At 41.5% G+C, this 14,370-nt stretch overlaps 1 protein-coding gene across 2 annotated transcripts in view; it reads left to right on the forward strand.

Moving 5' to 3' along the window:
* Positions 1-10,167: 10,167 nt before the first annotated feature.
* LOC146002498 (uncharacterized) overlaps positions 10,168-14,370 on the forward strand; it is a 52,745-nt gene continuing 48,542 nt past the window's right edge. The window contains exon 1 of one of the 2 annotated variants that reach the window (XM_083140381.1): positions 10,168-10,386. The gene's annotated coding sequence lies outside the window, so the exon portion shown is untranslated. The remainder of the gene's footprint in view (positions 10,387-14,370) is intronic. The other variant, XM_083140380.1, reaches the window with a different exon arrangement.

Consider the following 14,370-nt stretch of genomic DNA (forward strand, 5'->3'; position numbering starts at 1 on the left):
CATGATACGTTGAAAATTTAAGCACTTCAGATTGAAACTCACCTATTTCCAACAACTTTCCCCTTCTTTCCATTTTTCGCTATGTGCACTAAATAACTAAGTTGCCAATGGGACCAGAGTTTTGGATCACCCTGTATTTCTAACAACTGGCAATTGAAACATCCGCTTCATGTATGTTAATTCAAGCAATATTCATACTTGTAGGAATTTGTCTATCAAAATATGTTGTAATGCACCTAACCTACCCTACTGTGGATTTCATTAGCGTCCCATTTTTAAATGTTGTACTGTTATTTAGTAATAACGTATGTATGAAATATAATTTATTTAAATATTTAAAAGACCCCGCTTTTGAGAAAAATGGCTACAAAGTTTTCTTTACACCACCTTCAATTGTTTTTTACCCTGGCATATGCATACAATATCTCGTATGAAAGAGCCCTTTAAGACCTTTCCAACGCCGTTCGTATCCGAAATATTGCAATTTAACGTTAACAAGATGGAAATAATGGTCAAAATCGCAGGTTGTACCACTGTAATTTCGGAAATACAAAAGATATGGATCTGCAACTTTGCATATTTTTTTCTACCTCAGGTGGTCCTTCCAGTATGCCAAATTTCAAATGAATCATTATTTGTGAGGTTGAAAAGTGCCTCTTCATTGGTTGACCTACTAGCCAACTCGAAGGTTTATGACTGCAGCAACACAAGCCTTACATCTGTTCCTATCCTGGGCAAGTCAATCCAATCTTTTCCATCCTTACCGATTTCCTTTAGGTCCATCTCAACGTTATCTCTCCATCTTCGTCTTGGCCTTCCTGCAGGTCTCTTAAGAGTGGCCTTGAGGTTGGAATCAAAAGAGTTTTCCTGCCCCGGCGCAATACAGAGACACCTAGCGACATATCAGGGAACTAGGAATTCTTCTCGGTTGTGTCCTAAGTCAGAGCACAGACCGTGAGCGAGATGACCTCCCCCATGGTGGAAAGATTTTCCACCATGCTTCCCCCTGCCTTCACCACCTCCTCCCTTCCGTGACCGCTGCAAAAGGGCACCATCAGGTCTCCCAACAAGAATCCTGTAAGCTCTTTCCACTCGCATTCGTGCCACATGGCCTGCGCAAAAGCCCGGTATCCAGTTGTTGCAAACCAGCGTATCGTATCCCCGTTCAGAATCAATTTATTAGAAAAAATTTGCAACGCTTCGTTTCAAAATGTGAGAAAAGATACGCAACGGACCCGATCGCTCATTTGGCGGTCTTTCCCCGTCGCATCAAAGGAAGGATACGATACGCGGGAGAGGGGCAGTGTGGACGGGCATGCGTGCGTTCCGTTGCCTCGTTGCATCATCCTTCAGTGTGTAGTGAGCTCTGTGAAAGACAGCACGTCCCATTGTCAATTTATTTTCTTTATGATGGAGTGTAATAAGGAAAATACTAATGCATTTATTGATAGCAAATATGGAATCCTGTGGGACCCTAAACATCCGGAGTACTACAACAAAATTCGTAAACAAGATGCGTGGGAGGAAGCTGGACAACAAACGCAACGGTCGGTGGCCGCAAGTCTGCCAATAAGCTGCTTCCACTATACAGTTCATGGTTCGCGTACATGTTTGTCATGATTTGCGTTTTTTTCTTTTTCGATAAAACGTAATTAATGAAAATATATGCGGCTGCTGCCACTTGCTGCGGTGTACTCATCGTCATTTGAGACCAGACTCTGAATAAAAAGTAGAGACCACAGTATCAATCATGCTACAGGGTGGATGATACGGAGCGCAGTGATGACACGCGACAAATCGGGATCCGTATCGTATGAATGATTGATACGGAACAAGTGGATACCGGTCTTTAGTCTTCTTGATACAGCCATGATAATTCTCTGTAGGAATCGTGTTGTGTCGTCATGTGTGCTTTGATTGTCCGTTTAATCATCTCAACATATTACCATTTATTCCCATCGTCGCGATTAACCAAAATGGTATAAAAGCGAGGTAAAGTGACTTAATCAAAACAAGGTGACTTTTCACCTCTTAATCTAATCGCGACGAAGAAGATGGATGATGATTAAATGGGATTGACGATTGGCTACTCACAGTCACATGTCAATGCAAAGGCTCTGTCCGAAAAGTACGAAGTACGTACTTGAAGCATGGTTTTGGCGGAAGTGACGTCACCTAGTACAGTTCGAAAGCGCCAAGAACAGGAGTACGCAAGTGCATAGCTCGCAGTGCAGATGGAAGCTTACTCGGTCACGTGATTTCCACACTCGTTGTTCGTTTGTTTAAAATCGCGGAGATAGAAATCCAGCAAGTTGTTGGTTAAAGTGCTTCTAATGTGTGGAAATGTATGTGTACGAACATTTGAAAATGCAACGTGATTTCTATGGAGAAAAACAAGTGTTTAAAACGTGGGGAAAACAACGAGTACTCAGTTTTATCTACTGATCGTATTTGGAGCTGCAGTCGAAGTGCAATTCGAAAGACTTTCACTTCCAGTCCACGATTTGAAGACCGCACTTCAGCGCCTTGAATAACGTAGTGTGGAAAACGACCCAAGAAACTAGTTCCCCAGACGGATGGCAAACATAGATGACAGTGCGATCAGAATAGGTGCTAATTTTGTTATGAAAGTAATGCGGCTTAGTTAGTTTTTGGAATATATTGTGTAGATTTGTTTGTCTTGGAAGGCGGTACGTGAATTGATGGAAACAGTTATATTTGTGGAGTGATTTGCAGTCACGAAATGACATTAATTTGGAAAGAAAAGTAAAATAAAATTAATAAATAAATAGCATGCGTAACACAAGAAGAAACATCGCAAAGTGATTTCGGACGTCAGGTGTTGGATTGTGTACTAGAGTTTTATTTTTCTATGTTATTAGAATATAAATAGTATCCTGAGAGATATTTCATACCGAGGCGACAAACCACAAGTGTCGCTTAGAAGCGAGCAGTCCGTAATCAATGCAGCCTTTCGAACCGTAGGGACACAAGCTCTGACTGCACCGTTTCCTCAAGGAGACTGTACACCAAAGCGACACGCGACAAACGATACCAGGATTTCACATCAAAGCGACACGGGTCCTTCGGTCCAAGGCAACTTTCATACTGAATCGACACGTTGCTTGGAAACGAGCCAATCAACAGCAACATTTCACATCGCAGCGGCATGACGGGAAGCACAGGCCAGCGTTCGGTTGGTGAAATCCTCAAGCGAGAAGTGTCGCGTGCCCCTTGTCGCTTTGGTACACAATCTCCCTAAAGCAAGACACTCATCACTCATTGCATCGCGCATACGCGAACAACAAACCACGGAAACATGTTGCAAGCTATTGAGGAAATGGCCCAGTTTGAGCGACGCTTATCGTGTCGCCTAGATCTGTTGTTGTAATGTGCGGTTTGAGGTGTCGCCTATCTCTTGTTCGCACAATTAGCAGCGAACGCTTGCCAATAGACTGAAGGCACCATGTCGCTTGTCACTTAGTTGGGAACTCCCCCTGTAGCGCGTCGGTTCGGTCTCAGCTGCCTTCCTTTAAGGAGCTTTCCGACCGAAGTAACAAGTAGCACGCGAATACGCCATATGGACGTGTCGTTTGCTGTTTGGACCCTCATGTGCAATGAATGCTATTTTACAGTCTGGAAGTGTGTCTCACTCCCGTGTCGCTTGTCCCATTGGTTTGAATGTTTCCTTACACTCATGTCGATGGCACTAAGAAAGTTTTGTGGGGTTCCCCTTGTCGTTCCATGCAATCATCATTATCATCATCGCCGCGATTAGTTTAAAGCGGAAGAAAAGAGACAGTAAATATTCAAAATACAAATGCTTCAGTGTGTATATCTTTAAAAGAAATGATGATGATAATAATAATAGTGAACATGCACAACAATTTAGTTGCCAAGAACATTCCACGCGTATTTTTTCTCCCGTATTATTAACGAAAGTTTGACGATAACAGGACGTGGTCGACTGTCTAGAATGTTCGTTAATATCTTCGCGACCACTGTACCAAATATCATAGCAATTATCACATTCATAGAAATGCTTCATGTAAAAGAATCAGACGTTGCAGCGAAAACTCCATTTACTTCCATTATAAGCAGACGAAGACCAAGCACCGGGTCCAACACCAGCGCCTCTAGCGGATCATTTTCGAGTGGAACCAGCCAGAGAGCGCAGAACCGTGCCGTTTTCCACACTACGTTATTCAAGGCGCTGTAACCGCAATGCAAGACTATACTCGGAGGATGCTCGCTTCAAGTACGGTCTTGCACCTTTCGGACAAACCTCAGATCAGGACACGATCACGGAACCTTGGTGGCTCACATGGTATGGCTATGTAATAATAGGAGACTATTTGTGTCTGTTCCGGTCTGACAAACACGCTACGAGACCGAGAGTTGCAGACACCAAGTCTCAAATCTCGTCTCGTTTTACAGAGCTCTCTCGTTCTGGGTCTCGTCTGGCCTCGTTCTGGGTCTCGTCTGGCCTCGTTCTCGTATAGCCATTTCGCAAAAGTTGCAAAAAAGGGCTCAATATTAATCTTGAAACACGCCTGGAACGTTTACCCTGAGCGTGATATGAACCTGGGGAAAAGTGCAGAAACCATCACGCTATCATGAATGCCCAATGATTTCTGTTTGTGCCTTACGATAATAGGATTCCGTCACGAACGCATTCTGGCACACACCCTTAATTAGATTCGCCCACGTCGAGCGTAATCCTAGATAACAACGGACGGCACGATTTCGCGTTTTGCATCTTTTCTTGCCTATTTTTCCTGGAAAGCAAAGCGGATGTTCGAAAATCTTATTTTTCGCAGTTTTTTTTTCCTTATCCGCATTGATTTTGATGGGCGGAAGTGTCTGAGCACGGGGGGAGAATATTTTATGATATGATGCAATCTGTCCATGATCACAGGTTGCTGTCGAACATTCTTGCATGTAATGTAATCGTGTACAAATTGCATGGATATTTCTTCCGATGAGGTCACTATCAGTATCCACTTATTCTCAACAGCCCCTTAGTATTTTTTTCCAAAAGCTACAAGGTAATATTAAGTAATGTATCGCGTGTCAAGTTGTTATATAACAGTTATCGAGTCAATTCGGTTGCCGCGAGTGTTGCGTAATCTTGGCAAGGAAGGTTCCGGGTTCGAATCCTGAACTGAACATTGACATGTGACTGTGAGTATCCCATCAACAATCCCATTTAATCATCATCCATCCTCTTTGTCGCGATTAGATTTAAAGAGGTGAAAAGGTAATATAGAATAAGAAAACTGACGCTGCCATCTAGTTTTAGTTGATTAAGTAAGTCCCTTGTATGCCATTTTGGTTAATCGCTAGGTTGAGATTACTAATGGGACGATCACAAGCACATATGACGACGCAACAAAATTCCTACAGAGGATTATCAGGGCTTCATCAGAAGACTTAGATGGGCAGGCCATGTGGCACGAATGGGAGAGGAAAGAAGAGTTTGCAGGATTCTTTTTGGGAAACCTGATGGTAAGAGACCTGTAGAAAGGCCAAGACGAAGATGGAGGGATAACGTTGAGATGGGCCTAACGGAAATCGGTAAAGATGGAAAAGATTGGATTGATCTTGCCCAGGAGAGGGACAGATGGAAGGCTTGTGTTGCTGCAGTCATAAACCTTCGTGTTTAAGAATGCTAGATAGTTAGTAGGTTAAGGCACCAGAGCCTCGTTAGTCTGCAAAAGGCAGTTCAGTGTGGATTACGTGGAAGAGAGGTTGACATTGATGTGCCTTTCTTGAGCCTTGTAAACAAGGGGTCCTGCGTTCGATTTCCGATGGAGGCACATTGTACCGTAGTTCGAATCTCACTTTAAATTGTAGATCCAGAAGCCAGTTGAAGCCAGAAGTGAGTTTTTCTAAGGTGAAGATTTGAGAACTTCTGATTTCCTGACTTTTCTATGCACTGCGTACTCTTAAAGCAACAAGATAGGTTCAGAAGTCATCGGCCAGGAGCAGCAGCTTGCAGGGGTTCATTCTCACATATATCTGATGTTCGATGATGTGGTGTATACTAACCCTTATGAGTTTGTGACACTTGCCCGTAGTTACATTTGCACGGAGGTGAATTTAGTGACTGTTGGACGGAGAGGTCAATGTCCATGACCGTTTAATTTGCGACGATGATGCTTGCATGGAAGTGCAAAATAAACTCGTTCCTCGCCAGAAACCTTGGAAACTCAATCTCCAAAATCTATACAGATGAAGTTGGACTGGTCCATGGTGAAATCCTCCATCCTCGATTTCGCTAGGGATTTTTCTTTACGAAGATTGTGTGTTGCGAATTGTGAAAATGAAAATTCTGGAGGGGGAAACAAATATTGCGGCCATGTCAGTTTCGTAGCAACCACCCGCACCCGTACTGATGGATATATAACAGTCGCTTTTTCAGGGCTAAAAAAAATCATTAAAATTGCCTCCAGATTCCGGGCTCCGCCCCTGGGGTAATTTACCTACCGCCCCCTTCCGCTACCGCGGCCCCGCTTCCGCTCCGGCTACCCGCCTTCTTCTATAGAGTCCCTTTAAGGGCATGCGATACAATTTCCACGGGAGTCTTCCCTTCCGTCCATGGCAGTGTGCCAACTTAGCTCTCTTGGAGGCAGATCTGGCTCTTTCGTGCACTCTAGCCGGACCCTGTGGCCGAGTGGTTAGCACATCGCGCTGCGACGCCAAGGGTCCCTGGTTCGAATCCCGCTCGGGCTTGGTTGTTTCCGAATGTCCATTCATCAATTTCATCACTCATCCCCATCTTCGCAAATTAGCCAAGAGGCACAAAACGCGAAGTAAAATAAACTAAATCAATCTTTCCTGCACTCGTTCGGCTGTGAACTGGGACGCCCACCTCCCGTGCCCCACTATGATGCCATCTCTGGTTCCGACCCACATAGACCACCTTTCGTCATAATTATACATTTTGCAAGTGACGTGATATTGTTATATTGGCTGCGTCGCCCCACTCCCTCTTATCTCCCCAGCTACTTCTTTCTAGCGCAATGTTAGACGTGAAATTGACATAATATTGTCGTCAAGGAATTCTTTACTTTCGATTTCATATCACCACCGGTGGATTATTGAGATGGGCGATGCCGCCGGATCTAGATGTTGAAAACTAAGAATAAATTGTCATCAATTTAGAGTTAACGATAATAGCAGTGCCACACCCCTTTGACAACTAACATTACCCTAGAAGGCACTTTATCCAGCCATCGTAAATCTAGCTCCATGAGAGTCAGTTTTAACTCCATTTAAGGTGAAATTTAGTTCTTTTTTGCCCATCAGGTTTGGCAACACTGCCAGGAGGCAAGGGAAAAAGCATTGATCATATGGGAGTATGATTTGATTCATTATCTTGTGAATATAAAACTTCCGATGGAATAGAAAGAGATGTCAACGGGAAGAGGGCAGTTTGAAGATGAATTTCACCAGCGGAAAAGTCGAAACTTCCATTTGATTAGCCGTAACTTGATGTTGAAGTTGATTCCCCATAAGGAATACATGGGATTCCGAAAATTATTATTGATCATATTTTTCAAACATCGTGTCCAGCTTAATAATCAACATAACAAAATGTTTACACTTGCAACATGGAGAGAAATTCATACTCTTGGATAAACCCAGAGTTTGTTTTAGTAGCAGTGCCCATTCGGGCGATACTGAAATAAATGCACAATTGGTACGTAACTGTATCTCCTCGCCATGTTAGAACCTGCCCAACACTAAATTTTCTTCTTCACAATGACCATCGCGGACCTCAGGACAGAGTACTTGTGTTTGCCAGCGCCAAGGGAAAGGAAGCCTTAACGTCATCTTTTTTTGTTGATGGAACATTCAAAAGTTCCAGTAAGCAGTTCGGAGTTCGGACAACTCTTCTGCATCCATGCTGATCTGGGAAGTTAGTGAACACACTCCGAGAAGACGCTGAATACCATGGCCACACTTACGATAGGATAACTCTCAATCAGGACGACAAAAGAAGAAAGAAATCTGCAATTAGGACTAATAAGATTATAAGTGACGTCTTGAAGAAACTTGAAGAGAACGGAAGTGTGAAAAAAATTCTTGAAGCAATTGCTTATATTCAAAAATTGGAGTAATAGCCTGGAAAATGTAAATTTGTAAATAATGTACATACAAATGAATTGTTTCTATTTGAACAAAAATGATCTGAAAAAGAAAGACGATGGTTTCCACTGGAACCAGAAAATCCCAGAATCCCCCTCCGCGCCGTCATACTTTCCGTGCAAGTGTCACAACCAGTGATGTGCGTCTACGCGTATACAACGATAGTCTACATTCTACACGTAGACTATTTTATACACGTAGATTACGTAATCTATATAAACAACATGGCGAAAGGCGATAACTTAGCAAAGGGCGGCGTAGAATTAAAAGAAAATTACACTGCGTATCAGTTGCTGATGTGTGAAGAGAACTTTTTATACTCTTTCTTCCAAATTCGAACAATTTCTCACCTAGGAAGAAACCTAATATAGGAAATATTCTAGTGTTTTATGGGAAAAAAGGCCACTCTTGCCTCACGACTGCCATCTGTTGTTGTTTTTTGCATACTATTTATCTTCTTCCATAGTTCAGGATAGAAGAGAAGAGAATTTTTGTTGTAAATAGGATTATTTTCATTTCGTTAGGAACGAATATAGTTGAAAATGTAACTTTCCTTTCATGAAAGCCTTGAAAATTAATTTTAATGCACTTTAGATTGTCTACGTAGTCTATGTAAAGTACAACCTAATGTAATCTACGCGTACATTACGTGTAGACAACGCATGTAGACGTAAACGTATAGTCTACAGCACATCACTGGTCACAACCCAAATAGTGATTCAACCAAGGTCGATTGATCTGGGGCAGGATTCGTGCAAGTGTCACTCCGTGCAAGTGTCCAGAACCGACCCTTATTACCATACTTAAAAAAATATTATTACCATTTCCAGATTATATACCTTAAAATGTGACAGTTAAATATTACAGAGAACTGACAAATAACAGAAATTTGCCTATAACTTCACGGAGAACACCACAATATCCACCAGGTACGACTTGTACACAGTCAACTTGTGGAGCCTTCTGATGACTAAATGGCAGCAACCTGCAATGCTGTCAACCTTCAAAAATCAAGCTGCGTACTCTTAGAGGCCGCGCGCTCTTAGAGGAACTTACCTTAAGTATCTGAAATTTCTTGAAATTAACAGTGTTTAGTCCAGATGCGCAAAAACAATCACTTTAGTGGGAAAGGATGTGTAGAATTCGAGATTTTCAGGGTATCCGAAAATTTTTCGCCCCGAAAATTTCCCGAACTGCTCCAGAAATGATGTTTTCAGTTCCGAACGTCGGGATTATGAAAATTGCCCTTCCCAACCCCGTCCCAAACGAACACCCCTCTTATAGTTACGGCATCTCGTTATTTTGTTTGACGAGGCAGTTGTAAGTTGCACACAGTAAACAATAAGCATTATTTCCAGATATCTCAGGGAGGCAAGTAGTCCCTCTGGTCCTCCTTTGCGGGCGCCCTTAGCCTGGATACGGACTCCTGTGGGTCGAGTCCAGCTGCTATCCTGTCGCGATTGTTGACATTCCTAAATCTGACATCCTAACCTAACAACCTGGTCATTATTAGCATGTGAAAATAATGCATGTAAGTTGGTTGGGAAGGAAAAGTTTGGTGCTATTAGCATGCATGAGAAATCAATTTTCGTGAAGTATTAGCAACTGGATGTGTCCGCATCAATTCCACATTGTTACAGTGGTTTAGACTCAATTTATACTGTAGGACCGGTCTTGGATATATCTCAGATTTTTTTCCTATGACAATAATGAAAAGCTTAGCCCATTTGAAATTATTTGAATACAAAATGACTTATTTTATTTTCACGTCACAGTTAACATAACTGTACACAGGAGCGACGTTAAAAGAAGAAATATTGACGAAAAAGTACATCAATGACGTCAGAGAAATAAATAAGCTATACACTGTAATTATTTCCCATTACATAATAAAGACAATTATATTTTTGTTCACCCTGTAATGTAAAAAGCTCCAGGAAAGTGGAGATCCGGGAGGTGCTGCCACCTATTGTTCATAAATATAAACACAACAACCAAGGCTACTGAATATTTATGCAAGAAAGCTTGTGGGCATCTTTCGTTTACTTGATTCAACAGAAGAGTGAGATAGTGCAGCCAATTCCTATTGGCTATGTTACATCTACCGGACAAGAAACTGGTTTTTTGACGGCCAAACGACAGGAAGATGGTTCCGAAGTGAAGATGACGAACTTCATTTGACACACAAGAAAGAGCTGACGTATTTACCATAGGACTTCTTGTGGAATATCGGTAAGTCATGAAGCTGTTCTTCAATTTCAGTGTAGCCATATTGTTCTTGTTTATGTACATTTTGGTCTAAATTCCATGGAGGGTCAGGAATGTTCTCGTGTGTTTGATTGAATCTGTTTTCCTGTTGTAGCAGTTTGATTTATCTTGTATTCGCTGTAGCTTCGCGAGAGAATTTTGAAAGGGGAACAGGGGGCTGGCTCTGTCTCGGTGTTAATGGCTGCTAACATTGTCGTTTTCTCTATATGTCTCTATTTTCTTCCGCGTTCTTTTTCTTTCTTTCTCTCTCTCTCTCTCTTTAAATTTCTGCCTTAGATGTCCGCAAAATGTATTCGAAGTAAGCATTTTTTAAGGGGAAAGGCAAGCAAGGGACTTGCGATCCTTAAACAATATATTTTTATTTTAAAGTTATCGGGTTCCTGGAACAACCACTATAGAGCGACCACAAACAAAAGAACATTCGGTGAAAAGTTTCCGCGCACCTCCTCCTTCTTCCGTTCAAGTCGGGCCATCATGCTCCACTCTGCCCCTACCCTCCACGAGGGAGTACGGTGCACGTATGGGCGTAACTTGAGACTTAACTTTTGGGGGACAGGAACGAACTACGAAGATTATTTGCTAAATAACTGTTACATTTGTAAAATCATAAATATTATTAATTATTACTTAGCTCCTCTTAAAATGTTATACAAAAGTATCCTTAGCTTGTAAATTTTAACAAACCTGAAATTCTTTTCGGAGGCAAATGCCCCCCCCTTGCCCCCGTAAAGTTACGCCTATGGGTGCACGGGAGTCGCGGGTCTGTAGTTCCACTATACAAGTTTTACTTGTAAATTATCAGTCTCTAAAGATAATGCAAATTGGGAGGGCGCCCCTACTGTCTCCGCCCCCTTAAGAGGCCATATCATGGGCAGCAGAAAAAATACTTTCATTCAGTACACTTTTTCTCGAAAACCATTTGAGGCATTTCAATTTGCTTTGTGACAAATTAATTAGAAAGGATGAATCTTAACAGTGAATATTGTAATTTTTTTATCACTTCTATATTTTAAAAGATATTAGCTATCAAATATCTCAGTTCTTGGATCGACGTATAGAGCCCGATTGTAAGTTACTGTAAAAATTTAACCTTACAAGCCTCCCTTGCATCCTTCCTGAGTAAACTGATTTTTCTATAATTCAAATTGAGAGGCCCATTGTGACAATACACCATTGCAAACATTGATATGCATTTTTAAAACCACAATATCCCTTTGATATCTCCTGTATCACGTCGCTATATTCGAGTCCTACAAGTTCAGCCGTCTGCCGATAGAGGACTCTGACTGCAAGAGGCACATCGGTGGGCTATAGAGCCCATCTTCACACTTCCGGACAGTCTCAGCAATGATAAAAGAAAATATGTGTGATGTGAGTTGAATGAGAACAACTTGTGTATATTTACATATGGATTGATTGGAAATAACGATGTTTATTTGTAGTGCAGTCATGGGCACTTCTGTGTTGTAACTTGTGCGCGAGTAGAATACATTCGAAGTCGAGCCAACAAAGAATGCTGCTTGACGTATATTTACTAACAGCTAGAGGCATTGGCCCCCATAGCGACGCTCCCATGGAGAAAAATCCATAATTATTCTTAAGCCGCGTTTACACCGAATGTTACCAACAAATATGATTAATTTTGTTACCAACACTGTTAACAACAGATGTTGGCCATAAATGTTAGTAAACAGAACACTAGATTGACTTTATTTTTGTTAATAACTTTTGTTAACATTTTGGCTGCATGTCTTCAGTTGGCTCCAAGATGTCGAGTGTGGAAGAAGTTGTACTCTCTCGAAATTTCATTTCAGGCATAGTACTTTTGGTTTTTGTCTTTAAATCGTGGACAAGTTTGGTCCCAGAGGACAGGCTTCTCGAAGAACAATTTAACTAAGTTCAGCACTAGATCTTTTGATCACTTCATCTCACTCAAGAGATTTTCCATGATAAATAAATTACAAAACAAAATACACCTAGCACTCGCTGGCTGGCTGTCACTGGCGTGATGGTGGCGGGAGGGGAAGCGGGGGAAATGTACCTAGCATTGTTAAGAAATGTTGCTAACATTCTCTGATCATTACCGACTTCTTGTGGATAACAAAATTTCTGTTGCTAACATGAGATGTTGATAACAAATTCACAAGTGTTTTTCAAAATGTTGGTAACATGTGTTAGCAACCCCGGTATAAACGCGGATTTACTTTCCGTTTAATTTGTAATACGTTGTTTTTCCTTTCCAGTATCCTTCTTCTAGGTTTTCTTTTATTTCATCATTCTTAGTATATTTTAGTTTATTTTCTTCATCATTTTTCTATATATTCCTTCACACACTCATTTTCATCTTGATTCTATTACTTTATTTTTCCGTATATGTTTTCATAGTTCCTCCTTTCTTTCTCTTTATAGTTTACCTATCTATCTTCTTTATGCCTCTTTATTCATCTTGCTTCCATATTTCTTCTTTCTCTCTTTCTGTTGTCTAGATTTTTGTTTCCTTATCTCTCTCTTTCTCTGTGTTTACCTCCTTTATTTATCTATCTTCTACCTCTCTTTATCTCACTTGCTTCTAGATTCCTTTTTCTATCCCCTTTCATTTTTCCCTCTCTTCTTTATCTTTCACTTCCTGTCTCTCACTTTTTATTACTCTCTCTATCCCTGCACTCAGGCCCGTACCCAAGGGAGGGGCCATGGGGCATGCCCCCACTCGAACCATGAAATATTTAAATGTGAACCTATAAAGAGCTACGAAAATATCGAACGATTTTGCAAATTTGTAAAAATTTCAATTTTGTTCTTCCATAAATGAACGTGTTTGTTGTGTATAAGTCTCTTGTCTGCAATATTGGGTAATGTCAGTTTCATAATCATTGGTACTGTACAAGGCTATCAGACGTCCTATTTACCGATTTAGTCGGGACAGTCCACTACTTTTAATCCCTGTTTCGACTTTCTTCGAACAGCGATCATGATGCGAAAATGTATTTTTTCTTCATTTTTTAAGTACATGTTCATGTTTAGACATGATGTAGTGGCTAAATGTTTCATTGTTTTTTTTCCTGTCACTCCCTAAATTTCATTCAGCAGCCCCTCAGCACCCTAGACGATTAAACATGACGCCGCCGCTAATTCGGATCTACCCTCTCCCCTTCAAAAAATCCTGGGTACGGGACTGTCTCGCTTCTTCTATTCCTCTTCCCGCCTTTCATGTCTTCTATTCTCTTATTAAGTTCAGAAAAGTTCAAACTTATTAAATAACTGAACTTGCTATGATAAAAATGTGACTTCCATGTACACATACACTCACAGACACTTCTGGGTTGTAGCAATCCCATAAACTTTCATCAATGAAATCGTTACAAGCCAGAAGTGTTCATGACTGTACAAAGTAGACTGACTGAGTTGGTGTTTTAAGTCCACTTTATGCACAGAAAGGCTAATCAGGACTGGACCTACAGTTCATAGTGGGATCCGAACAACTTGTACCTCCACCGGGTATCGAACCCGGGACCCCTTGATTACAAAGCAACGACGCTTCCACTACGCCATCGTGGAAGCCTGTACAAAGTAGAGGACGGCTATCATACAGTACTATAATCTATAAGTTATAAAAACCTGCCCCCGTGCTGAAGTGGTTAGCACATCGCACTACAAGGCCTGGGGTCCCGGGTTCTAATCCCGGCTGCGCATGGGTGTTTGTGAGTGTCCATTCACGAATTCCATGACATCATCACTCATCCTCATCTTCGCAATTAGCCAAAAGTGCCACAAAAAGCGAAGTAAAATTATCCAGACAAGTCATAAAACTTATGACAATGCAAGTTTCTTGAAAATGAAACCCCTCTCATACATGTTCGAATACGGTGATAGGTGTGAGATGGTTGCATGGATCAACATGGAGACAATGCAGTAGGTTGGCGTGGTGGGGGGAGGGGGTGATATTCGTTC

The sequence above is a fragment of the Lepisma saccharinum genome, chromosome 18 (assembly GCF_977018435.1).
Source record: "Lepisma saccharinum chromosome 18, izLepSacc3.1, whole genome shotgun sequence".
Lineage (NCBI taxonomy): Eukaryota > Metazoa > Arthropoda > Insecta > Zygentoma > Lepismatidae > Lepisma > Lepisma saccharinum.